This window comes from Schistosoma haematobium, chromosome 3 (assembly GCF_000699445.3).
Source record: "Schistosoma haematobium chromosome 3, whole genome shotgun sequence".
In the NCBI taxonomy this organism is placed as follows: Eukaryota; Metazoa; Platyhelminthes; class Trematoda; order Strigeidida; family Schistosomatidae; genus Schistosoma; species Schistosoma haematobium.
The window spans coordinates 11,191,874-11,201,895 of NC_067198.1; the positions used below are offsets into that span (position 1 = coordinate 11,191,874).

General features: G+C 32.0%; 1 protein-coding gene across 2 annotated transcripts in view; it reads right to left on the reverse strand.

Annotated features, from left to right (window-relative positions):
* Nucleotides 1–9,713, reverse strand: part of MS3_00004994 (uncharacterized protein) — a 35,750-nt gene extending 26,037 nt beyond the window's left edge. For both annotated transcript variants that reach the window (XM_051212997.1, XM_051212998.1), the window contains exon 1: nucleotides 9,105–9,713. The gene's annotated coding sequence lies outside the window, so the exon portion shown is untranslated. The remainder of the gene's footprint in view (nucleotides 1–9,104) is intronic.
* Between the last annotated feature and the right edge of the window lie 309 nt (nucleotides 9,714–10,022).

Sequence of the window (10,022 nt, forward strand, 5' to 3'; positions counted from 1 at the left end):
ATAGGACGAAACGCGCGTCCTGGATTCCACTGATAGCCACTATCCATCATTGCTTACAAAAAGCTTGTGAATTAAGGTATACGCACAGTATGCACATGTGCCAATAACAGACTTATCGATTGCAGTCTTAAACCTTAATGGGAAGATACAAGTCAAACAATAGCAAGTCAAGTTACATAAACTTTCCTTTTCATCTATTTTACATGTTGTTGTTAATTATCATTACATTGAGAGAATATCCAAAAGTTGAACACCTTCAATGTCATTAATATTATGAACTGATCTAAATTAGGCAATCAATAAAAGTCTGTCAATATCGAATAATCGTTTTGTCCTAGTAAGAAACTCCTTAGTAATACATATACAAAAGCCTTCAACAGGGTTCGAATAATTTTTTTCTGGTTAGCGTTTTTTCAGCGAGTTCGTTTTCTACGGGATGGGGTCGCTAGACCCATGCCCAACCCTCCTCCTTTATCCAGGCTTGGGACCGGCAGAAGCCTCCGGAGGGACTTTAGGCGGAGTTCTTCAAAAAAGAATTGAACCCTAAACCTTCATTGTTGTATGAAAATGTTTAGCCTCTTTACCATTGAGTAAGAATCTTGTAGTGTACAAGTCTAACTTCAACTGATCCTTTAATATCATTTGTAGACATATTTTAAGGTTTTTTTATTTGAAAATTTGTCAGAAATTAAGAACCATGTATTTTAAAGACAATAAATACCAAAAGTTATATATGGATAATCTTAGTTTTGTTTGTAATTAATCAAATATGAATACTTCTTATTACTTATGTAAACTGTACAGACTATTGTAAATAACTAAGCCTGCTTAAATAACTGGGCTACCTTCCCCTGCTATCTAGATATTTCAACAAGTTATCTGGGTTTTTTTTCTGTGTTTTGTTTATTTCAATAGATCATTATGTCAATTCATTGTAAAAACTATTCAGTTAGGAAAGAGCATAATCAGTGATATTGGGGTTGCTGGCAATATACATAGAAAAGAATGTATATTATACAGATGTTGATTTCCAAACTTCTAATATCTAATTGGCGATCACTTGATGTTTATTACCAGGATCGATCAAGAAATAAGAAGTGGGAACTTGTTGAAATATTGAGAATTCTATATTACATCATAAATATAATACAGAATGAAGCTGCTACTACTATTAATAATAATGAATATGAATGGGATATCTAATGACTAATTGCACAACCAGTACTTTCAAGTTAAACGTAATTAACATACATGCTGATTTCTGTTGTTTATTTCAGTAGTATAAATTATGAATCTTATTACTGAGCAGTTCTGGTGAGTATATATATATCTGTTTTGTTAGATGGAAAGAAGTTAATATTCACGTTAAAATGTTTAGTTCACCTGTAATGTTTTGCAATAAGATTAATTTTTTTAATAGTTGCGATAATGAGTCATTTGAAACTAGATCATGATGGAAAATCTGGAAGCATTGGACAATCGTTTTTATCCTTGTACGGGATTCCTCAACAGTGAGCATCCAATGGTGAGGAGTTTTTTTTAGTTTGAGTTCTGTGTAGATTTCGGATCGTGGATGCGCACTGCTGAGGAGTTCTACACTAGGACGAAACGGCCGTCTATTGTTTCCAAGTTTTTTATGGTGTTCTAGCTTCAATTGACTCATAATTTCAACTAGTAAAGTTACTATAATATCCACAAAAACCCCTTCTGATAAAATTCAATGTTTAATGTGTCATTTATGTAAAACAACGTATATTGTATTTATCTTTAACATTCTTGAATGTTATGTATTTAGTTTAAATGAAATTCATTCTTATAATGAAAAGTACCATTGAGGCTAATGAAACAATGTAATATATTACTATTATTATGATCTTTGATTGAAGATTGAAAATCAAGATTATCTTCACAATATGACATATGTAATAATCAGAATGGAGATTTTGTGAAGATTGTAGTAATTTTAATATTTGAATTCATGAGTTGATCTAAGTTAGACCACCATTGAAAACTTGTAAGTACTGAATGACTGTTTCAATCTAGTATGGAACTCCTAAACAACACGCATCAAAGATCCCACACACACACACACAGGGCTCAAACTCAAAACTTTCCACCAGTGAATACGCACTGTTGAGGAATCCTATACAAGGATAAAAACGATCGTCCAGTGTTTACAGGTTTTCACTGGTGTTCTAGCTTTAGAGCAACTCATATATTCAACTATCAAAATTACTACAATCTCCACAAAATCCCTATTCTTGTAAATTGAAATATGTTAAAGTAAACTTATTTTTGAAACAATCTGAATGATCAAATGTTAGATAATTCCAGAAATTGGTCCGAAGTTCTTCATGGAAATATTTAAATTATTTAAATTTCAATCTCCAAGATTATTTTTAATGTAATTTGTTACGAATAATATTATCTATCTACTTGGTGATTAGTTTATGTTTATCTGGATCAACTCCAGAAAACTAAACTTATGTATCCAGTAAATATATATTCAGCCTTTATGCTTATCTTGGTGTACGACTGGATCACCGGATACAGAAACTGAATATTATAAACCTTTTACTCCCTTCCCGTTTGTTTTTTTATTACATCTATCTTAGTCCTGATAACACCAATACTGTTAGTAAATGAATTTTCGGGAATGAATATGTCAGTTGAAAAGTCATAAAACAGTCAGGATACCTGTATTACTCAATGTGGGTTATACAAATGAATATTTCCATGATATTGACTGTAACTCATTAGTGTGATTAAACAGATATAAAATGAAAACTTCAGGGTTAGAGGTTTTAGCTTTAAACCGTCAGGTCACACGTTCGTAGGCTAATCCAGCTTCTTCATTTTGAGCAACTAGATAATATCATTTACTCTAACAAAAAGTATCACTTAAAGTCAACCATATTAATTTTGAACTCACTAAAATGAGTCACGTTTTGTAGAGTGAGTTTGAATAGTAGCGGCCTGAATAAGATAGATTCAAGTATATTATTATTATTATTATCTCAATTGACAAGATGGATTTCTCCTACTATGTATTTTATTCACATGGTTTCCTGCATTTTCATTTTTTTCATATTACTATTCTACTAATTGTCGCTTGATACTTTACTCCAAATCACTCCGACTTTTATTGAATGACATTTCTAATTAGCAAATAACACAATATTGAAGTGCTTATGTAGTAATAGATGCAAACATTCACCATTATTAACGTATAACTGTTAGGTCCCGAGAAACATAATGAATGGTAACTTTGGAATCTATTGATGGACCAATACTAAATGCATATTTCTATTGTATAATTATTAAGTAACTAAACTATGCATATTCATATTCCTCTTATTATAAGCTTTATTTTGACCCATAAACTATTATTATACGTTTTACCATTCTTGAATTATACCCAGTATATTAATTACTACCTTCGTCGTTCACAGCCACATCTGGCTAATTCTTGTACAAATGTTATTTCATATTCTATCGGTACGTTGTGGTCTGTTTGATCGGTATATAAACTCAGTATGTTTGAAATATAAAGATTCATACGCAGAGGCTGAGATTGGCGTTCTGAACTTAACTGGCTGGGCTAGGCGGAAAGCAGGACCAATCAGAACTCCAGGCTGCTCACACGTGTTTTACGCGTCATTGATCCGATCGATAAGTCACTGCCCTCTAATCGGCAGTAACAAGTTGTAACAATAACATTGTCAAATTCATGAATACATGCCTTATTGTTGGCCTTTGTAAAGTAACAAAATAATTATGGACTTATGACTGTAGATCCCAATAATGAAGTAATTGAAAACAATTATTCACTCAAATATTCTTCATTTTTTTATTTAATTAGTTGTTAGGATATAAATTTTAAGGGAATGTACAGTTTTGGGAGATTTCCTTTCATCCAAGCTTTAAAGTAACTATAAACCATTGTTTCTAATCCGAAACTGTTGAACTCTTATGGTGAATAGACTTAAGTTAGTGGTAAAATATAATGATATAAATGATGAGTCTATTGTATTAACAACTGGGGTGCACTTCTTTGTGTTTTTCCTTTATAAGTGTAAAACATAATGATTAAAAATAGAGAATATTTGTAGAACAATTGTTTATATATTTTGGGTTCATCAAGCAAGCAATGGCGAGGTTAAGCTTAAAGTACAAGATAAACATGACAAATCGATTAATAAGGTATAGAATCTCCATCAACTGAGGTGTTTGCTGTGTTACATAGACTGAAACACTGTATATCTCGATCAGCTGTGTTGTTTAGTGTAAGAGTATGTCTAAATAAAGCTAGGAGTGGTCAAACCAAGACGTAACATCAATCTATATAGTTATTGGAAATTGTGCCGAGTCATGTTAATCATTGTGGATTAATTAATTGTGATCCATATGATTATCATGACCAATGGTTAGAGACTTTGGATGACTGGGCCAGAATCATTCATAATAGCACTGATCAATTCATTACTGATCTTCTTTCAGAACATGAGATTTGAAATCCCCTTATATATTTTCATTTTCCTTCTATAACTCATCCTTCCTACTATAACTAATAATACTACTAGCTTGTCTTAAAACAATCTTGTATCGCTGTGTTCATGCAGAATATAGTAACTTACATCACCACAAGCATTCCAGATTCTACGTTGCATATGACTGACTGACTGAATAAAAAAACTAAGTGATTAATGTAAACGTCTGTAATGCAAAACGATTACTACTATTCAAATCAGTAAAAATATTAAATATTAAATGATTACTATTATTACTATTATTATTATTATTATTATTATCATCATCATCACCATTATTATTACGACTACTGTTATGATACAGTGGTTATTAGGAGGTAATTATGAAGGAAAAATGAGTTAAAAAATAATAGTTTTATACTAGTATAGGGGTTGTGGAGATTATTCAGTTTTTGATCGAGATCATGAACCGATTGATGTTAGACCACCTTTAGAAACCTGAAAGCAGTGGACGGCCGTTTCGTCCTATTGTGGGACTCCTCACCAGTGCACATCCACGATACCACTCGCGCGATTCGAAGCCAGGGCCTTCGGTCTCGCGCGCGAACGCTTAACCTACTGGACTATTGAGTCGGTATCCAATGGTGATAGTGTCTAACATCAACCAATCCACGAAATTGCGCTACCATCTTCCATTGTACTGAGGTAGATACCTGTCTCTACCCGACATGGATTAGCTCCATTGGTTATGGCTTCTAACTAGAACTAGTTTTATAGTATAAATTAGTTTAATGAAAAGACTTTAGTAGTTATTGTCATTGATATTTTTAAGTGAACAAAACAATAGAAATCTTTCATCGTTTACTTGTACTCTACATATGACTGTGATTTTTGATTGGCTTTATGTTGTGTTTTTTTGTTTACTATTCAATAAATGAGATAATACTTAATTGTCAATAGATTGAAATTTTGTTTTATATAACCAAAGCGGATAATGTTATATAGCTGTTCCCGCAGTAGTAGTTGAATCTAATAAATACAGATGAAAGTCAACAGTCTATGGTTTGACTATCTGCATTGTCAGTATACCTTAGTTGGTATAAACTACATGTAGTATTGAAGTAAATATTAATGCTTAACAATTATATATTGTAAATAATGTTCCTGACAGTTTAACAACTAGATCATCTGCAACAACAATCATAAGAAATAAAACCTTTTTGTGGTTATTGAAAGGAAACAGTATTTTAAAGCTCTTTTTCTTGTGACAATCATTATAATCATTATTTGATCTTCATATCGGCACAAATAATTCTTGTTTCAAGTATTAAATTAATGACTGATATCTTTTTTCCGTGTTAAATATAAATCAGCCCCCAAATTCCATGGTACAGTCGAGAGTGGGGAGAGTTAACTCTCCCTCTAACATGGCTATGTGCTTACAACCATTGCCAGGGAAGTCCTACTCACTTCATTCGCGCGGCATTACTATTATTTACAAAATTAGGAGAACGAAAAGGGAATGTCCGGTGCTTAATTGGGATGGTGGATATAGAGGATCCACCTGGAGGATTTGGAAAATCCTCATTCCAAACAAATGGTGTACATGGGCTACACGATCCTGAGGAGAGAAACGGCGTATTAACCTAATGTTGTCACCGACTACCATGGGACTGCGTCTCTTGATGTCGCTTCACTGCCTTGTGGATTAGACCTTTAGGTCTAAGGTTCGAAGTGTGGCCCTCCAAGTAAACCACCTGCCTCAGCTTTAGCACCCAGGCACTATCACAACCCACACACAAATCAAGTGACTTGTGTGGCGTATATGTATTCGGTGCCCCCTTGTACCGATACTTATGTGTTCAAATAATAATAATAACAATATAAATCATAGTACAGAGTTTTATTGTTTGACCAAAGAAACACATTATCACTTAAATCAGACAATATACTCTATATTCTGTCATAATAACTATTTGTATTGAATAAAATAAAAGTTTGTAGTGTATTAGCGATACAGATTTGAAGATTTTTTGTAGAAAGTATGAATGTTTTTATCTTTTTATTGTTTCAAGTTAGTTACGAAATGACATAAAAATTTATCCCCCTAGTTACTAACTTCATTTTTAACCTGTATGGAAACTAAATTTTAAACAACCCACTGAGCTTAAACACCTTATTTTCTAAAAAAAAAGCTATTTAAAATACAAGATTGTATGATAATATTCTCTTAAAATAAGCACAAAACGGTCACCTAATGCTTTCAGTTTTTCAATGGGTTTCTAACATTGATCCATTCATGATCTTAATCAAATATTCAATAATCTTAATAATCCCATACTTAAAATAAGTTCTTTATAGTTTTTAAAAAACAATCCTTTTAATGAACTGGAATAATGAATAATCTCGCCAAACAAATCTGTAAAGATGAATAATGGCTAGCAGTGAAATCAAGGACGTGTGTTTCGTCCAATAATGGAAAGATACTATGAAATAATACCAAGTGAATTTAATTTCATCTGTAGTTTGAAGCTATTTAAATGTATAAATATAGTTTCCATGAGAAAAGTTTTTTTTAAAAAAATTATTCCGACATTTCTCTGTACAAACTAGTTACTAATGAGAATTCCTAAAGAATCATACAACAATTTGCGGGGAGATGGGGCGGTTTAATGTTAAGATGAGTTAGATTTTACTCATCAAGATCATTTTAAATATAATTTATACATTTAATATTTGGAATTCTAAAGGGAAACGAAAAAGAGGAAGATTACAGAACACATTGTGACGAGAATTGGAAGCAGACATGAATAGGATAAAAATAGCAACTGGAAACAACTTGAAAAGATTGCCTAGGACAGAATTGAATGAAGAATGCTTTTTGGGTGGCTTATGCTCTTGTATGAGGGGTAACAGGTATAACCTGTGTACTTAGCGCTTTCTGTACAATTGTTACTTCAAATCATCATAAATGTTGACACAAAACGCATTTATATTATAATTTTTCGATATTTTCCGTATCTATGTAGACTGGATTTTTCACTTGGTAAATATAAATTTACAAGTTATGTATTGCTTTCATTAAATCTTAAATAATCACATTGAAATATCTTAATAAAACTAAGATGTTCATTTTTTACTTTTAATGGAGTTTTGTTCTCTGACCTGGATAGTTTGGTCGTGGAGCTTTCATTGATCTTCTGTACGACATCATCAGCACAAAATTCAGGTAGAAGTGACGTTTTTTAAAATAAGTAATATGATATAAATTAAAATAATGTTTATGAAGAACTGATATCAAATTTCGGGTGGGGGAGAAAATACAGAGTTTAAACTAGTCCTAAACGACTAGTGGATGCCGGTCAGCTCAGTGGTCTAGAGGTTAAGTGTTCATGCGCGAAACCAAAAGTCCTTGGTTCAAGTATCTTCATTGCGTGATCTTGGATGCGCACTACTTAGAAGTCGTATACTAGAACGAAACGACCATTCAGTGCTTCCAAGTTTTCCATGGTGGTCTACCTTTTATCGACTCATGAACTCAACTATTTGTATTATTGTTTTAGTTCAGATAAATACATCATCATATGTTTCTGTTTATTATTTTGAAAAAAAAGACAATCAAGTGTTAGACTATATTTAAAACACAGATTAAGATTATCTAATGAATCACTGAATGTTATGTAATATTAGTCGATAAAACTTTCAACAGCACCTCATTTATGATAATACATGAAAAACAATCTAATGGTTTCTGTCTTAATAGTTGGATTCATGAGTCAATTAAAGCTAGACCACTACGAAAAACATTAAAGTATTGGATGACTGTTTAGTCCTAGTATGAAACTCCGCAGCAGTACGCATCCAAGATCCTGCTGGCGGATTTTCATTAAGTTGAAATGTCAATGACAAATATATATTTTTTCAATAGTTGAAATCTTGAGTCAATTGATGATAGACCACAATAGAAAACCTGAAAGCACTGGATGGCTACTTCGTCCCTTTTGTGTGACTCCTCAGCAGTGAGCATCCATAATCCCGCCTCTCGAGATTCAAACTCAGGATCTATCAGACCACTGCGGTGGCCGGCATCCAACAGTGTTAATGTCTAACTTTAACTAATCCACGAAATTGCACCACCGTACACCATTGTCTTCAGTGGGCTGATAACTCACAACAGACCTGGTTGAACTTCACTAGTCACTGCTTCTCACTAGAACTCCAGGATATACCTCTTGAAGCCAGTCACTAGTGGGCAGATGATTATTATTAGAAGGGGTTTTGTGGAGTTAGCTTCAATTGACTCATTATTTCATCTAGTGAAATTACTAAAATTTTCATAAAACCCCTTCTGATATATTTTTTCAGTGATTAATCTTTTCATAATCCTTGTAATTATTTAACTCTATCATTAAAATCAGATAAGAATCATTTCATTTATTATTATTATTATTATTATTATTATTATTACTATCTATTACAATTAGATATTTCTTGAAGTCAGTCACTAGTGAGTAGATGATATTTGCAAAATCTATTAATTTATCATTATAAAACTTTAATGTTACACAACAAAGGAAAACAAAACATAATTAATATTTAGTACAAATAACTTACATAAACTATATTGACAATCTTTCTTAAGACTATTTGTTCACAATGGCAAAAAAGGGGCAATTTTGTAAAAGATTTTAAAGTAATAGGTATATATATATATATAAAGAGAGAGATAGATTGATGTACTTATATATCTAGTTTTTATTTGTGTTTACAGGGGTGGGAGTAAAGACATAAATATTTGATCTACGAACAAGAAACATGACCATCACTTTACCACTACTACCACCACCACCATCATCATCACTGAGAACAACACAAGCGAACAACAATTGACAAATGAATGGAATAAACAGGGAAATAAAAAGACTGTATTTCAATGTATCCACTAATAAATGATTATTTTATATGAAATAAGAAATAATATCAATAATAACCACAACAACAACAACAACAACAACAACTAACATATTCAATTCTCATTCTACCACTTATCATAAGCGTAGGTGTATTTCCTCCTGTCGTTGTTTCCTTCATTTTGATGAATTTATTTTAATCAAAACAAAAAGTGTTTAAACACTATATGATAGAGTGGATTATAAAACTTCATGTTATCTGATTCTAGTTTCGTTTTTCAGATCATCATAATCTGAGTCTTGTGTGTTATTTCTGACTGTTATCAGTTGCTTTCCCTAATATATATATATATATATATATATATATATATATATATAAGTACATTTTGTGCGCTTGCTAGGTTGTTGACCCTACTGTATCTTTTTTCTTCTCTTTCTCAACTCTCTCTCTCTCTGTCCACTCAAATTATTCTACATACCGTTCTAATACACACAAAATACTCTAAGTTGGATGGCTCAGAGCTCAAAACTTCACCAAAATCATCCAACTGAGCTATAAATCTCCACCATCTCAAAATACAAATTAATTTTGGACTAGATGCAAATGTATACACATTTTAAA